This window comes from Cupressus sempervirens, chromosome 4 (assembly GCF_028749045.1).
Source record: "Cupressus sempervirens isolate cs-2001-9-10 chromosome 4, ASM2874904v1, whole genome shotgun sequence".
Taxonomy (NCBI): Eukaryota; Viridiplantae; Streptophyta; class Pinopsida; order Cupressales; family Cupressaceae; genus Cupressus; species Cupressus sempervirens.
Window position 1 is genome coordinate 543,437,662 of NC_143121.1, and position 17,331 is coordinate 543,454,992.

The 17,331-nt window shown below is 38.0% G+C and overlaps 1 protein-coding gene across 3 annotated transcripts in view; it reads right to left on the bottom strand.

The window, feature by feature from the left end:
- The window catches only part of FTA (farnesyltransferase A), a 110,714-nt gene that overhangs the window by 82,360 nt on the left and 11,023 nt on the right, over window positions 1–17,331 (bottom strand). The window lies entirely within an intron of this gene.

Consider the following 17,331-nt stretch of genomic DNA (forward strand, 5'->3'; position numbering starts at 1 on the left):
TAATCCAAGTTTCAGCCCATTACCTATCAAAAAATAAAAAAATGGATGCATCCTAAAGTAACAAAAGCAGAAAGTGATGAAGAATATAAAATTTGACATTAACATAACTCAAAATTCAACAAACATGTCAGAAGACAGGGTTGACCTAAGATAATGTAACATTATGATTATACCATACAGAATTAACGATGATGCTTTGCAGTATAAAGAAGGTTCAAATCAGCACAAAACCTAAAGATTAACCCTTAAAGTCACTAGAAAAATTAAATAATTCCTAAGCTGAGAAATAAAAGAGGGAAATCAGAAGGAATTAAACAGGGAATTTCAGAATTTCATGAGGAAGTCTATGTCAAATATAGCACGTGCTTTATGTGAGTTGAATCAAAATCTAAATGCATCTAAACCAATCCAGAATAACATCGATTAGATGAGATCATTATATATATATATATATATATATATATGATAGTTCAAACAAGTGTTTTGTTGGGGTTTGATTGCTAAATGTGAATACAGATTATTCATTGAAACTCATTTATGAAGAGGTAGCAATCAAGTTTTCTACCCTACATTTGGAAGGTGTGGCCCATGAGTGGTGGGACAATGGCATGTTGATTCAAGGCCATAACTTTATCACAAATTCAGAAGAATTCATTCAAAGGCTAATAAAGACATTTGACAAGATGGATCTAGAAGTTCATTTTAGAGAGCTAGCACAATTGAAGCGAGATGTGATTGTGGAAAATTATATCACCAGATTCCAGAGATAAGTTGTGATGGAATCAAAGGTGACAAAAACAAAGACTTCTGCTATTTATACAAGAATTAGCTAGGATAAGGCTTAGTAAGGCATCAAAAGAGCCTTGAAATCAGAGACTTTTGTTGCAAAGAAAAAAATTAAGTTCAAAGAACTACCTCTAGCACCACAAAAGAAACCATTCTAAAGGAAAGTTCCTCCTTCACAAAATTCCAAAGAAAAGAACACCAAAAAAGAGCTTGGGAGGAAAAAAAATCTACTTCTCTTGCAAGGGGCCCTAGGGACCAAGTCATTTGATACCTTGGCCATGCACAGGTACATTAAATAAAAGTACCTCTGCATGAGAAGTTTAAAAAAAGAAAAAGCCTCCTTAAATAAGAAATACAATTGTTGTATCTAATAAAGACAAGACAGACAACTAAGAAAAGCAGATAAAGATTAAAAGAACAGAAAATATTCCAAAATATATCCTAACAACTTATTTGACCGTTATAATTAAATATTACAGTATTATTTTGATAGCCTCCCTTACTGGTCAATATGTCAACTAAACCAAGCTTATGCCAAAACCTGACAAATTTGTTAAGACTCAGACTTGGTAAGAATATCTATAGTCTAATCCTCAATTGGAATGCACTACAACATCATTGATCCATCTTCTACAAGTTGTCGTATGAAATGACAATGAAGCTCCACATTGATAAGTAGGAAAGATTTTTCACAGAAAGTCAAACTGTGACAGTGCTATCAGAATTCAACTCTCTAGTTTGAGTCAAACTCATTGACCCATATTTCATGACTAGTGCTTCACAAGAACCCATCTCTCATGAGAATGAATGAAACATTAAGAACTCATTCCATCTAGGTGATGCTCACAGGGGTGAAGCGTTGAGCCTTTCTAGGAGGCTACCCATCCTTGTACAACTCCATCTCAAGCACGCCTAACCATGTAGTTTCCTCCAATGTTAAGCCCAATTAGCTTGCTAGTCCACATGTTTTGTACACTCATGGAAAAATGGATTCTTGGCGAGCTTTAGCACCCCTTGATTTTCACAAAACAAGGATGAAAGACCTACTTGAAACATGTGCATGTCTACAATCATCCTCCTTAGCTATGCTTCCTCAAATGCTACTTTAACCTTCCCACATACTGTGCTTTAGTTGACAAAAGAGCTACTTCTTACTAGTCCACGTGATTGCACTCATACCAAGAGTTAAAATATCTCTTGTCAACAATCGTGTCCAATCTAAATCTATGAACCAAACCAGCCCAAAAACTTTTCTTTTTCTATACAGAATGCCAAAATTGAGTGTCCCTTTCACATATCTCAACACCCCTTCTTTGTTGCATCCCAATGTTTTGCCTTAGGTGTTGCCATGAATCTGGGAAAAAAACTCTCGGCATAGCTCAAGTTAGGTCTACTAATTGTAAGATAGGAAAGGTTGCCCTCAAATTACTTGAATGCCTTTGAATCACCTTTAAGTCTATTGGGCTGGAAGCTTCAACCCTTCCTCCATACGTGTGGGTAAGATCTTGCAATCTGTCATTTTCAACTTGTCTGGTGAACTCTAGATATATTTAGACTAAGAAATGAAATACCACCACTTGTGTACGTCAAACCTCTGCAGCAAGGCAATAATAGAGGAGGCCTAAGTTTGTCATGTCAAAAGAAATGTTCAAGATCCACTCAATTTTATGTGCTCTACAACATGTTATGATGATCTCATCCACATAAATGACCTGAAGGATAATGTCATGGCCCATGCTTTTCACATACAAGTTAGGATTTGAAAAACTTCTTTGAAACCTCTATTCATCCAACTTAAGGAGCCTGTGTCAAGCCATAATGAGTCTTTGTCAATTTGCATATCTTCCTCAAAGTCACCATCTAGGAAGCACTTTTGAAATCCATTTAATGGACTTTCTAGCTGAATAGAGTTGTTGTGGCTAGAAGCAAGTAGGTGGTACTCATCTTTGTTGTAGGAGCAAAGGTCGCCTCATTATCAATACCTTCTCTATGAGACTCCTTTAGCCACCAACTGTGCTTTGTACTTGACAACTGTACTGTTAGGTTTGCCCTTGACATTGTATAATTGTGTTGCCAAATAATTTCTTCCCTAGTGAAAAGTCTAAACAACCCAAATCCTATTATTCATAAGACTTTGATGAGTGGCTTTCCATGACCTTTTCCAATTCAGATTTACCTTTTGCCTCTACAAATTTTTGGGGTTCATAAACAACCCTAAATGTTAGTCAAAAGAGAAAAGTTAATTGTATTCTATTTTCTCTTATATGCAGATAGTTGGCCTTCGATCATTTCATCATTTCAAACATCACCAAGTTTTTCCACCACTTAGGTCTCTTTGATGAAGCATCTCCATCCAAATCAATGTTCTCATCATAACTCGGGTTGCCTATTAGTATTTCATATGAATGTTGATTCAAGTTCTCCTAAAGAAATCCTCTAGTATAGGTATAAGTACCTACCTGTGAGATTCTAATTTTTCAGATTTATTTGAGTCCATGCCTTCAAGCGTAGCTCATGGAAGTCGGGGCACCTAAATCTTTAGCCTTTAGAGATTGATCTGAAAAACTCTTGATGGCAAAAGAGAACAGAAAGGGCCTAACTTAGTCATCAATCACTATATCCCTAGTCAATGTCAAACAATCAATGTCCACCTAAATCAACCAGCACGCTTTATGGTTGTCACTATAGCCTATGACCATTGACTTTTGACTATTCAAATCAAGGCAGTTCTATAGGCATTTGGAATCCAAATGTATGCAGTAAAGCTAACAACCTCAAAATGGCTCAGTCTAACTTTACTCCCAAACCATGCTTCCTCCCAGGTCTTCTCCTTAACTACTTGTGTGGAAGAGCTATTGAGAAGGTACATTGTAGTGTAAAACACCTCCACAAAAAACTTATTGGGAACACTTCGGTTCTCCAACATACACTGAGCCATCTCTATAGATATTAGCATCTCCTTCCATACAAAGCAAGCATAATTGTTTTTTTTTAAAGTCCCAAACATAATCAAAAGCTATAGTCAAATATGGAAGCATTTATAAGCCTTTCATTTCAAGACACCTGGCACAATTTTACCGTCAATGAAGATAAAGATTATTCACGTCTTTATATTATGAGGGCATTCAGTATTATCAAGATGCTTTTATTAATCGTTGTTGATATATAGCCTCGCTGAAATACAAGAGTGTACAATATCGTATTGTTGTGGTGTTACTGAAGGTAGTGATAAACTAACCTATCAACATAAAAAATATTCATTTCCATATTTGTATTCTGTCAACAGACCAGTGAAATAAATATGCTAGGACTGGAGAAATCAAAAAGATCATAAAGTTACAGCCTATCAAAACATATTGGTTTTGTAGAGTTACCAAAAACATAGTAAATGTCTTTTTGGTGTTCCTAAACAGTTAAGTATCAGACATAAAAGTTAATATTTTTTATATCAATGACAAGTACTAACATTTACTTCTATTTTCTTTTTTTTTTTGTCCAAATTTGTATGCAAGTAGTTTTACTTATATTAGTGTAAAATATAAATATTATAATAAGTAATTCCTATATACATATATATAAACACACCCAAAAGCATGCAAAGTTAAAAATATCATAATATAAAATGTTTTAATTTGTATATTTCTTTCATTTCTTCGCATATATATAAACGCATCTGCATCTCCAAAACAAGAATTTGCATATCCGCACACCCACTTCTTGCATCTACATTCGGATCCACACGTAAATCGGTAACTTAGATTTTTAATGCATAAAATTATTTGTTCTATTTTGAAAATTATTTGTGAGAAATTTGGGGTTACATATCCAGGAGAGAAAATACAGTGGTATCAGAGCAGTGTATCCTGCCAGCCTGTAGGCTTAGAATTTGCACACAAAAAAAAATTTCAGGGTCTGAAAGATTTACTTTCGGCTTTTTTTGTTGCTTAGTGATCAAAGAACAAATTTACAGTCATCATATATCTCCAGGCAAGGAATATAAAAGGGGTTTATTGAGTATGAGACATTAATTTATTATTTGCTGTGGAGACAAAAATTTGAATAATTTTAGCATTCAAATGGGGGCAAATATATATTGGGGCGTCTGACCAGAAATGAAATCCTCAGCAGTAATTAAAAGGGATCTGATTATTCCATCAGGAAATATAAAAGTAACTATATAATATATATTGAATGTCATGAGCAGTTCTAGCAAATTTGTGGGGGACACCTTATGTTTGAAGCACACCAAATAGAAGCTACCTACAAAAATATTTTAATATTTTTGCAGAAATAAGTACGCGCATCTGATTTTAAAGGCATGAGTTTATACTATTGTTGCCAGATTCAAAAGTGGTGGACTTGATAGGAGGCTCATATTGTCGTAAGGTGAATAATTCCGATTCATTTTTATTGGAAAGTGTATGAGCTGATATTATAAAAAGGCCAATGATGGATCCCATAATCATAGCAGATTTCTCTAATATTGGGTGCTGACTTACACATAGTTATTGGCATAAAGGTCTCTCAAATTAATAAATTAGCAACAACGCAAGTATAGAAACAGAGATTCAAATCGATACTTCCAGCAATTTTTCCAAATTTTCAAACAAAAGCAAGCAAAGGATAGAAATGAAACATTGCATGAAGAGGGCACTGCAATTAATAAACAAGAAGATTATCTCAAATGTATTTCTATCCTACTATACTAAACTTTTTTCCTTGGAAGAGGTGGGCTCAAATATGGAGCAAGCTAGAAATATGATCAGTAGCATCATCCCCAAGAAACTTGCAGAGTCAGACAGTGACGTGTTGAACAGGCCTATGTTGGTGAGGAGACTAAGAAGGCGATATAGAGCATGAGCAATGACAAAGCTCCTAGCCTTGATGGTCTGCCTATTGAATTCTAAATGAAGAATATTAATTGGATTGGAGAAGAGTTGAGTCAAATTAATGAGAAAGCCATTAGTAGGAAGTCCTTGGGCAATACCATCAACTCTGAAGTTATCAAACTCACTCCAAAGGAAGGGGATATGTCTTTAATAAAAAATTGGAGACCTATCACCCTATTGAATGCATCTTACAAGATACTAGCAAAAATCCTTTCTCTTAGAGTTACTGAGATCTAGCCAAAAGTTGTTAATCATACTCAAACTAGCTTCAATACCAATCTAAGCAATTATTACCACTGGCAACCGTACCTGATATTCATGAGGGAAATAGTATTCTTTATTTATTGCCAAGAACCAACAGTACATTATTCATGTTCCAATGTTCTTAAATAGTGCTCGGTTGGTTAGGGAGACGAATGGATGCACCCCCTCACTTCCTAACTAGTGGGCTGGTGTATCATCTATCCATACCATTCCTTCTTTGTACTCCTTGTACTCCTTAGGGTAAGTGGCCTCCTCTCCCTCCACCTCGGCAATTTCTAGCATATTACACTTTGGTTAAACAGCCCTTACTCCTCCATTTGCCAATGAAACAATCCATTCAGAGAACTTGCTCCATTCTCTAAACACTCTCCTAGTAGTAGCACAGCGTTAAAATCCGTCATTTCTTTTACTTCCTCCTTCAATGGTTCCTCCTTAGTATTGGTTCTGTGTGTTATTGCCACCTTCAAATGTGGTAGGGTTTTCAATAGATCTCCAATCTTTACTGGTACAGTGGCCTCAAGGACTTGCTTCATGATATTAGTTTCCCAAATTGATTTAGTGAAAGGAGATTCAGAAGTACTTATTTTTTCCACCTTCGTGATGTCTTGGATCACCTTCCTAGCCTCGTCCAACCTCTTCTTTTACATACTCATGTCAGGATGTGAAAGTTTTCTCCCCTGCATCCGCATGATAGCTAATACTTCCTCTCCTGGCCTACCACCTCAAGCATGTTCACAAATTTCTGTTTGGGGCAATTGGCATCCTCGTGGTTGCCCAGTCTGCACCACTTACAAAGCATCCATCCAGTCTGTCTACTCTAACAGTAGTATGCGAAGTGTCCCCGTTCATGACACCTCCTACATTGTATCATAGGCCAAACCCTGGAGTCGTACTATATTTTGCTCTTTGGAGTGTTATTTAATCTGTTGTTGTTGTCTCTCCTGTTGTTTCAGCATCCTCTAGATGATGCTTCCATGCTTGTGTTAAGTAGATGACTGGAAGGAGGTGTGGATGGTTCTCCTTGAGTAAACAATATTTGAGCACTACAGGCCTTCAAATTGTACGGACAGTCCTTAATAGAGTGCCCCAATACATGACATATATCACAAAATGCCTTTCGGGGACAGTTATTCTTTGTGTCCTTCCTTCTCACATTCTGGGAACCCTGGTTCTTTTCCTTCTCTTTTCTCCTCCATGCTTGCAGTTAGCTCCCACATCATCCTCTGTAATGGCCCCAATTCTGGCCATTGGATTTTCAAACTATCATTTTAAAATCCACTCTAAGTTCTTCCAATCCGAAACTTGTATTCATTTCTCTAATTTATCTTGATAGAATCATATAGTTAGAATTATTCTTCTTATGAATCAATTTTGTATAGGCCATGGTCTTTGATATTGTGATATGAGAATATATGTGGATTTTGAATATATGGATCTAAGTCTTTAAACACTTATTGCTTTGACTTGTGAGAAGTATCCAATCTTATGCTTCATGTCTATCTAGTTTCTCTTTGACATCTACATAGATCTTTTCCATATTATTAGGTTTCTCCTTATAACTGCAAGACATTTTTTTTTTTTACCAATTCTGTATAGTTGTTTCCTACGGTCATGAACTTCATATAATTTTGTATCTATAAATTGACTTGAAACACTCTTTATATTTGGTTGTGTTTACATCTGTTTTATCTTTCCATTTTCCCTTGATATGTCTCATATGCATATGTGAACTATGCTATGTATATTAATCGGCGAGCATGTTCATTTGAATACTCTAACACTTCAAGTGGTAACTTCAAATGTCTACATAGAAATTTTATACTTGCAATATGTATAAATATACATGTATGACATCTAATCTCTTGAAGTTTTCTTTAATGTGGACATCTTTTCTTATATTGTAATTTCCCATACCTGAAGGAATTCCCCATAGTTGCAGATCATTATCGTGTTTAATGGGCTAGACTGGTTTTGATTCTCCTCTAGTATCATCCTTGTATCCACATATAATGAATCGCTATTTTGGTTCTACTCTGTTCTTAATGCCAAACTTTTGGTTTACAATATCCTCAATTTTGTTGCCTATTTACAACAAAAAAATTTATCAAGATTCTTAGTATGCGATATCTATTCTCCCTCCTTTGGTCGACTCAAAGATTGCTGGACTCTTCTTTCGTGCTTTGTTATGACCAACCTTCACATGGGTATGACTCTTATCGATGTTCTTTCCTTCAGTTCGATCTGCTAATAAAGAATTCTATTTTCAACTGAATTCTATTTTCAAAAAATTCCTATCTATTCCTCCAGACGTAATGTTAATTCACTGATTTGATGCACTCCCAAATTTGGTTGTGCTTCGACATTCCTTCTGAGGAAATACCCGACAGTTTGTTTGGTCTAGGATGGCGTCAATTCTTGGAATCCCACAAGGTCTCTCCTTCCTGTGTGGTGTGGCATCATGGATTACTACGCTCATGTTGGTTAATGGTTGGGATGCTACGACTGTCCCTTGTCTCTGTGTGTTGGTAATATTCTCTATGACTTGTGATCTTCCTACGCAAATGTGTATGCCACAGTGGTGGTTTGTTTGTCTTATGTGTCCCTCTAAAATATCAAAATTGACTTCCTTTGTTTATGTTCTCCATTTCTCCGTTCTGCCTAAGATAAATCCTTCAATTCAGTGTGTTCTCCTGTTGTAGTCGTTGATGTACCTAGGATAGTCCATTGCTTATTTCTACTATATTCGATCCCTTCTAAATCTTCCTTCATCTGTCCTCTATTTTCTTTTTGGTTTTAATCTTACTACCTGCTAATAGTGATTGGTACAATGAGGACCTGCCTATCAATCTGCCTACATCAACCAATGCTCCAAGTGACGAATGATGACTGTGTCAAAGATCCTTTCTTCTTACTTTACTTGCTTCACGTGTAATTCTCTGTAGTGAAAATCCTATTCGAACCTCCTCAAGTTTGTCGTAATACTTTCCCTTCCTATTTGATGCTTCTTTTTCCCTCCATATATCCTCTCACGTTGTGCCCCCTTCTGTCATTCGCAATAATCCCCTATATACTCTTATGATTAAGGGTTGTAACCCATAAGACTTAAGAGTCACGTCTTGTTCAACTTTGCTTATAAATATACTAATTGAATGTTTCTTATATGTTTAATGATTATATAGATTAGTGAATAATATTGTTATTCTTATCTCTTTCTTATATTATCGATTATCAATAACCTTTATTTATTTTGTATTTATTGTATTAATGATATACTATAATATAATATAATATAAAATATTACATTATATTAATATTTACTATTTCCTTCATTACTTAACAATATAATTCATTATTATTATTATTTTGTTAACATTTATTATTTAATTCTATTGAAGGAAAATAGGGGACATGACATCCTCATCATGTCCTTTTGCAAAGCTTGGATAGTTTGACTCATCCCCACTTCCTTCCGAACTCTCGCTTCCACTTACAGAAAGAGACAAAGGGAAACGAGCTATGGTGTACAGAATGCAAGACAGAAGGTCACATGAAGGGATCCTACCCGAAAAACCAATTCTGTGATATCTGTCAAATTATGGGACATTTCACAAAGGAATGCTCGTTCAATATGAAGACAAGGGGACATCAACAAGTGCTCCTGACACAGGAAGCTTCCACGTCAGGAGGGAATGGAAACAATAGAAGAGGGCAAAACAACAATACCAGGGGGCCGCAGCCGAATTCAGTATGATGCGAACAACCGCCCAATGGTTCAATGCCAACCATGCAATTTGTGGGGCCACTTTGCACGGAACTGTACATCAGCAAACATACTAAAGTTGTTATGCAGATGGTGCGGTCCTAGAGATCATGAAGATGCCAAGTACCTGAAACTAGGAGTGAATTTGATCAGCATAGGCACGAACGAAGAAGAAGTCTTGCCAATCACCCATAAACAAGCAAAACTGTACCCCGACACAATGAAAGAAAAGAAGAGATTGGAAGAAGCGCGGGCGAAAATTGAGAAAGCAACGTAGGCAGAGAAATCACAATTGAAGGACACTACCAGTACCTCAACAAGGAACTGTGCAGAACAAAAATCATAAGGCTGATATTACAAACTGAAATACCAGTCAAGTTAAATGATCTGATCCTCACAATGCCTCAACTACGGACAGCACTCATGAACATAGCCCTGACTGCTAAACTACCAAGAGAACATGGGAAAAGGAAAGTGGAGCAAGTGCAGCGGACCCAATGCTACTAGCCCTCACATTCGGACAGCATCTGACGGTCGTAGAGATGGGTATATTAGGAATGGTCCTCTCAGACACAATTGTGGACGGAGGTTCAGGAGTAAACATCCTACTAGAAGATACCTGGAAGAAGTTGAGACAGCCGATGTTGTGGTCACCTACATTCCAATTACTAACAGCGGACCAACACGGCATTAAAACTCTCGGGGTCCTGATGGCAAAACCAGTGACTATTGGAACACAACCATTCCTACTCAACTTCGTCGTCGTCCTACTAAAGAAGAGAGGATATGACGCCATTCTGGGCAGAGGATGGCTTATAGAAGCAAGGGTCAAGCATGACTGGAAGAAGAATACCCTATCAATGGAGCGCGGAGGCAAAAGATTCATAATTGACCTACACACACAAATGGTAGGTGAGGAGGCAACGTCGTCGAATTTCGAAGGCGAAGGTGGAGAGATGACGAGGGGAAGAAGAGAATGGAACCTGATGAAGAGGGAGTATTGAGATTGGAAGAAGGGTTGAATGAGGATGATCTAGATTCGGTGAACGGACTATTTCACTGGTAGATGGAGGATTACGAACTCTTCCCGAGCTGCAACATGTTGGGCGTCAAAGAAGAAAAAGGAAGAAACGAGTTCCTGAAGGAATATATTGAACTAAATGAAGGAGAAGCGCAGGTGGATGAAACACCAGCCCATACGTTCAATGAAGATAAACCGATAAAATATGAAGAGGCCACAATACAAACCATGAACCTCGGAGATGATATTGAACCAAAAAACATACTGGTGGGAGAAGAGAGAGCTTTGACCCACGCGGGGTAGAGAAAAATACACCGTACGGCTGGAAATTTGCAAGAAGAGACTTGGAGGTGCACCACACGACAAGCAAAGGGCAATGGAAAAATACCGTATAGATTGGAGGCTCAGTACGAACAAGGAGCTACCACCGTACGGCCTTCTAGAAGCAAGCAAGGAAGTACTGTACTGCCTAGACAAAGCAACCATACATATTTTAGAAAGCAGCGTACGAACCAATTAGGGTACCGTATGGTGCTGTACGGACAGGAGTACATCACCGTACGGCCATAAAGGGGGATACACATTGCCAGACAACATCATACGGTCAAACAAGGTAACCGTACGGACACACATGCACTATCTGTGAATGAGAAAGCACTGTATGGCTTTCTGTACGGCAGAAGATAAACATAGGGCCATCTGGACATATAAGAGCATTATTAGAAGGAAGAAAGTAGGAGCAATTAAAACAACTGAAAGACATGAAGCGACCATATGAAGATATTTCGTACGACCATACGGCTCAAGGAAAGAAAACGTCAAGCACCGTACATTATCAACATACATGAAAGTGAAAAGTGCAAAAGTCGTATGGCCAAGAAAGAGAAGTTTGGATCGTACACCCATGAGTTGAAAGAAGACGTGGTTGTACGACCGTTGCAGGATCGATGGGAGAATGAAGGAGGCATTACCATACAATCAGTCAAAGGGTTGTAAAAGATAGAACAACCATTATTAAAATGGGGAAGTGACTGATAGATGGGGACAGGAAGTGTTACCAAAAAAAAAAAAAAAAACAAATCAAAAATGTTCAGAATGAATAACGCATGATGCCCAAGGGAAGGGAAAGACATAAACAGGTAGTAAAACATAAGCAGTTGCCAGAAAGAGTGTGGAATCAAAAAAAAATTACAAAAATGGTGTATTCCATTGAATGTTGTGTGGCTTTGAGAGTGCTAATTTGGTCTTGGTGGCGGGGGCGCTACCCCTCGACCCCACCCTGTATCACAACAAGGAGCACGCCTGGGTCACTGCCCCAGGACCCCACAAGGGCGCTGCCCCTTGACCCCACTGGGGGCGTCGCCCCCTAGACCCCCAGTTGCTTCAGTTATTAGTCATGGGAAGTATGACCAGTTGATGAGACCTGGAGCTCCTGTAGGCATGAAGTGTCTGTGTACTAGAGGTGGAGAGAACAATAGAGCAAACCCTTCGAGAGGGGTGGTATGTTTTGAGGCACTTAGAGTAAGTGTTGGACGTGAAGCTGTCTTGGTGGATGCATAGAGAGCTCAGGAGGAACTGATTATCTAGTTGAAGAAAGTACAGCGACACTTGGCTCAATGTACCCAAGAGTTGGAAGCAAAGAAAGCGGCACGAGTGGATATTTTGTAATTGTCATCCAAAGACGACTTTTCTTTTTGGGGGGGATGATGTTGTCGGTAAAGTTACAAAATAGCAGATGGGTAGATTAGCATGTTGTCGGTAAAGTTATAAAATAGCCGACGGGTAGATTAGCATCCAAAAGGACGCTTAACGGTTGAGTTGCCCCTTCGAATTGGTATATGTACACCGTCCAAAATGGACTTTGCATCATTGTTGCAATCATCATTGGAAGCACTATGTAATCTCTTCGGCATATATGCGAATAATAAAAGGAGTACTACTGTGTTACATGTTCTTGTCTATTGTCTATATGCATTAAACTATTTACCCCATACGGTAAACAACAGGAAACACCTTTACCCATTTATCGGTGTCATTCTCTCCATCCGCCTGCCATATAGTAATACAAATTTTACAATGCCATGTCGGATCCTCAGTTCCTTCCCCCGTGAAATTCCGTAGTTTTTGCTTTCGTATAGCTATTTTGTCTCTTCCGCTATTTGTCTTCTGGTTTACTAGCGCTCGTCAAGCTCCTCCTAGTGTGTTGGCATACTCGTACTTCAGATTTTCCGTACGACAAGATTCTCGTACACTAGATTCTCTTACGACAAAATTTTGTGCCTCGAAATTCTCGTACATCAGAATTCTCATACGTTGGGATTCTGTATGTCAGAATTCTCCTATGGGACAAATTCTCGTACAGGAACCGATTTCTCAGATAGGACATATTCTCATACATGACAGATTCTCGTACATGACAATTTCTTGTACGAGACAAATTTCTCGTACAAGACATTGCACTCGTACTTTGATATCTCAGTATTGCTCGGACCAAGTCTCCAAGACTCTGGCCTCTGGGTCATTTTTCCACACAATAATATGAGGTCAGTAATACTAGAAAGCTCATTCCGTACCGTGTTTTGAGGAACCGCTCCTTGTTGGCTTCCTCTTGCGCGTACTAGCAACCAAGACTGCCCTTGTTTCCACGAACCCTTGTCACTAGTCCATCTTTTCCTTCCTCGTGATTGTTTACAACCTGTACTTGTGATAGTAATAGCTTGCCAATTATTCCATCCACCTACAAGTAAGACCTCCAAGTTCAAACTTAGGCAATGGCACCAAAATGTAGAATGGTTACAGTACAGGATAGATCAAACATGAATTGGATATTAACAATACCAATCTAAGCAATTATTACCAATGGCAACCGTACCTGATATGCGCAAGGGAAATAGTATTCCTTACTTATTGCCGAGAACCAATAGTACATCATTCATGTTCCAATGTTCTTATATAGTGCTCGATTGATTAGGGAGACCAATGGATGCACCCCCTTGCTTCCTAACTAACCCAACCCAATTACTAATTATCTTTAATTACATAAATGGTTTATTAAGCCCTATAGTTAGGAACCATGGAAAGTTTTGATCAGAAACAACATTGCCAAAGATGTAGGAACCATGGAAAGATTTGGTCTGCATCCAAAAATCAACAAAAACCATGTAGAGACAGCGAAGTTAAAATAAATCATCCTAAACCATACACAGGGTGTGTACAACATTGAATAAGTTGTATTGCAGATTGAAAGCACCCCTAACATGAATGTCGGAGGAAGAAAATATAGCGGTTTAAGCAGGAATTTCTGGGAATCTGAAGACTATGTGATGTTATTATTCATGGTGTTTACTCTTGTTAAAGTCTTTTAATGTCGGGAGTGACAAAATGAGAGATTCATGTATTTAATTCCATATGCTGAGGTAAAAAGATCTTCATTCACATAAAAGCTTTTGCACTACACATTGTTTGCATTGCACATTGTCATTCAGGCAAAACCAGTAGTCAACTTGCAAGCAAACTGGCTGACAAAATTATGGTGATTGCAAAGGTCATAAAATATCAGATCAAGGGGGTGGCTTACAATTAAAGAGAGCAACAAGTTACAAGCACAGTATCAAGATATTCTACTGAAGTACTACCCACTTCAGGCAGCATGCTGAATTATCAACATAATGAAGGTGCAGATAGAACATTTGAGAAGCATGATCCTCCTATAGTAGCAACCTTTTCTACTATTTCTGTATGACCTAAAACAAGAGAAGCCAATAACAGAGATAGCAATCTAGTTGTTCAGGGAACCACAGTTGGAAGGTAGTCTGAGGATATATGATGAGATCAAAACTAAATCCATTACAAAGCAGCCTAGAATTTACAACCAAAGCATCTATAGATTTTTCCGACATCGAGACACTTATTGAAAATATAGTTTGGCGGAGTACATCTGATGTTGATGAGGGAACAAAGGTATTGCAACACCAGGAGTTGGCATCCACCCAAATTAAGTATGGTTCTATAAATAATGGAATCCGCTCCTCTGTCTCTATGAGTAATTACAAAAGGGATGAAAGGCGAATCGGTAGACAACCCTTCATGGGTTATAGCAATCTTGTGGAAAGAGTTGAAAATTCTGGACTGTGGGTATTCCAATCAGCAGATATAAGAACTGAAATACTCAGCATTTACAAGGAGTATCAAAAACTTCCTCCCCGAATTCAGAATGATTTATCATTCAGGGATTACATGGAGTTTCATCTAGAGCAGCAAAATAAGACTGATGTGGCAAAAAGAAAGTATTTGGATTTGGTTCAAGATCTCCTTGCGAAAGACCAGCACAATGGTAGGTATGAAGAATTTTTGGCAAACCAAAATCATCAAAACAAGGGTATTGAAGAAGAAGAACAATTAACTACCTTTGATTTGCAGCCTTCTCACGATCACATAGAAGATGTTACACAGGGTGCGAGTTTCTTCGTGGGTGATTCAAAGGTTAGCTTTGACAAGCAGGTTGGTGAGGTCTGTTGCACACAAGGTTATAGCAGGAGACCATATCTCTCTGATGCCCATGACATGAATGTAGAGGAACAATCTAAGATAACACTGTAAGACGATGAACCGCTTCAACAAGACAATAATGAAAGGCATACCTTAAAGAATCAGTTGAAGGTTAGTAATGACATAGTTGTGGCATTGTTGGTTTGTTATAACAGCATTCACAAAATGGTGGAAGATCTCTATAGGAAGGTTAAAAAGGAAGTGGAAGCAGATTGGCTTGTTTCTGATTTGCAAGTGATCAAAACAGCTCCTAAAAATATGAAATCGGATTATTTATATTTGCTTTCTGACAGGGATACAATTCTTAAGGTTGCTGAAACACATGTTGATCAGCTGAATAAAGAAAGGAATCAGATTAAGAAGCTCAATAAAGAGCTTAAAGAAACACAAGAGGCATTGAATGATGCTCGGATTTCCCTTCGGAAAGCAGAAAATCAGATTAGGATCACGAATCACTCTCAGGAGCGAAAGGATAAAGAGAGGCAAGAATTCTTCCTAGAGGTAACTAATGAACTGGATAGCATTCAACAGACATATGCTTTTGATAATTGCCCCAAGCGATCAAGTGCCAGAGTTTCAGATCACCTTCAGCTTATTGATAACCCCGTGTTTGAAGTTGATGCTGTTTGGATTTCCAATAATCCCTTGTTTGAAGTAAATGGGGACTATCATTTTGATTATCATGAAGGAGATGATTTTGATCTTAGGAGAGGGAATACTGGTTCGATTCCTAGCAAGGAATATGAGTCACAGGATGGAAGTGGTGATTTGACTACGATTGTGCATCATAGGATCAGTCCACATTGGGTTCCTGATTTCACACCATACAGGAGTTGGTTGGATTATTTACATCAGCCTTTGGATAGCTTTTGGTGTAGTTTTGAGGAGAGTTATATGTTGATCATAGGGAATGCTTTTTTCAGCTCCATTCTTATTCATAGTACCTTTGTACTCGGAGATTCTCCAAATTGAAGATAACATGGTATTTGTTGCGCCTAGGGTGTTACACTCAGTTTTTGAGCGACTTGTTTATTACATCATCTATTTTGGTCGGGTTGTCTTCATCTACTGGGTTATGCATAGTTCACTGATGCATTTCTATCTTATCATATCGACTGGTTACAACAACAGGGTTTGGGATCCAAGTGTTGATCATATGTATTTTTTGCTTATTCAGGACCTTGTTGTAATTCTATTCAGTTTGATGTTGGATTCAGTGGTACCAGTGATGGTCAGAGTGGTTCAGTTTACAGGTGCAGAGTTTTTTCATAGAGTTATATGGGATCCAGGGCTCTGGTTGAGTAATAGAGTGCAAAGTGACACCTTGCTTCGCAATGTGGTTGAGTTTGTTTTCAGATTGGGCTACAGGACTATATGCAGACTCATATGGGATCCTGGTACTAATTGCTTGAGGACAAGCAATTTTAAGGAGGGGAGATTTGTGATGTGCCCTTTTTGGGACATTAGAGATATTAAAGGACATATCTATATGATATAAAAATTGACTATGAAACCATGGACTTTATTTATAAAAGGTCAATTTGATATTCAAAGTGGGCTAAAGAGGACAAGGAAAGATAAGACGAAAAGCCAGAGGGAAGTTGAAGAGCCACAGGGGAATAAGCGAAGCCAGATGGGAGTCAAAGAGTCTCCGTTTGTGTATTAAAAGGGAAAAGAGGCTCATTCCTGGGATGCTTGATTTAAAATTCAGTTCAGTTTTCTCTCTTGTGAGAGTTTCCAAAAAGCTTCAGCTTTCAGCTAGCTTGAGGACGTAGTCCCTCATGCTGGCAGACACTGGACGCAAACCCATTGTCCCAGGAGACATCAATTCAGGTGTTTCACAAGCGCTTACAGGTTCTTATTCTAGTATTCCAATCTGACTGTTAATCTGTATTTAAGATTGGATTTGTTAATGCTAGTTACTGTATTGCTGTTGTATAATACAATAACATATTTTAAAGAGTTATAAGAGTTTTCTAGTCTTTATATTACTAGTTTGTAACGCATCTTATATGCTTGACTCTTGAATACTATTATGAGAAGAACGGGTTAATATCTTATGG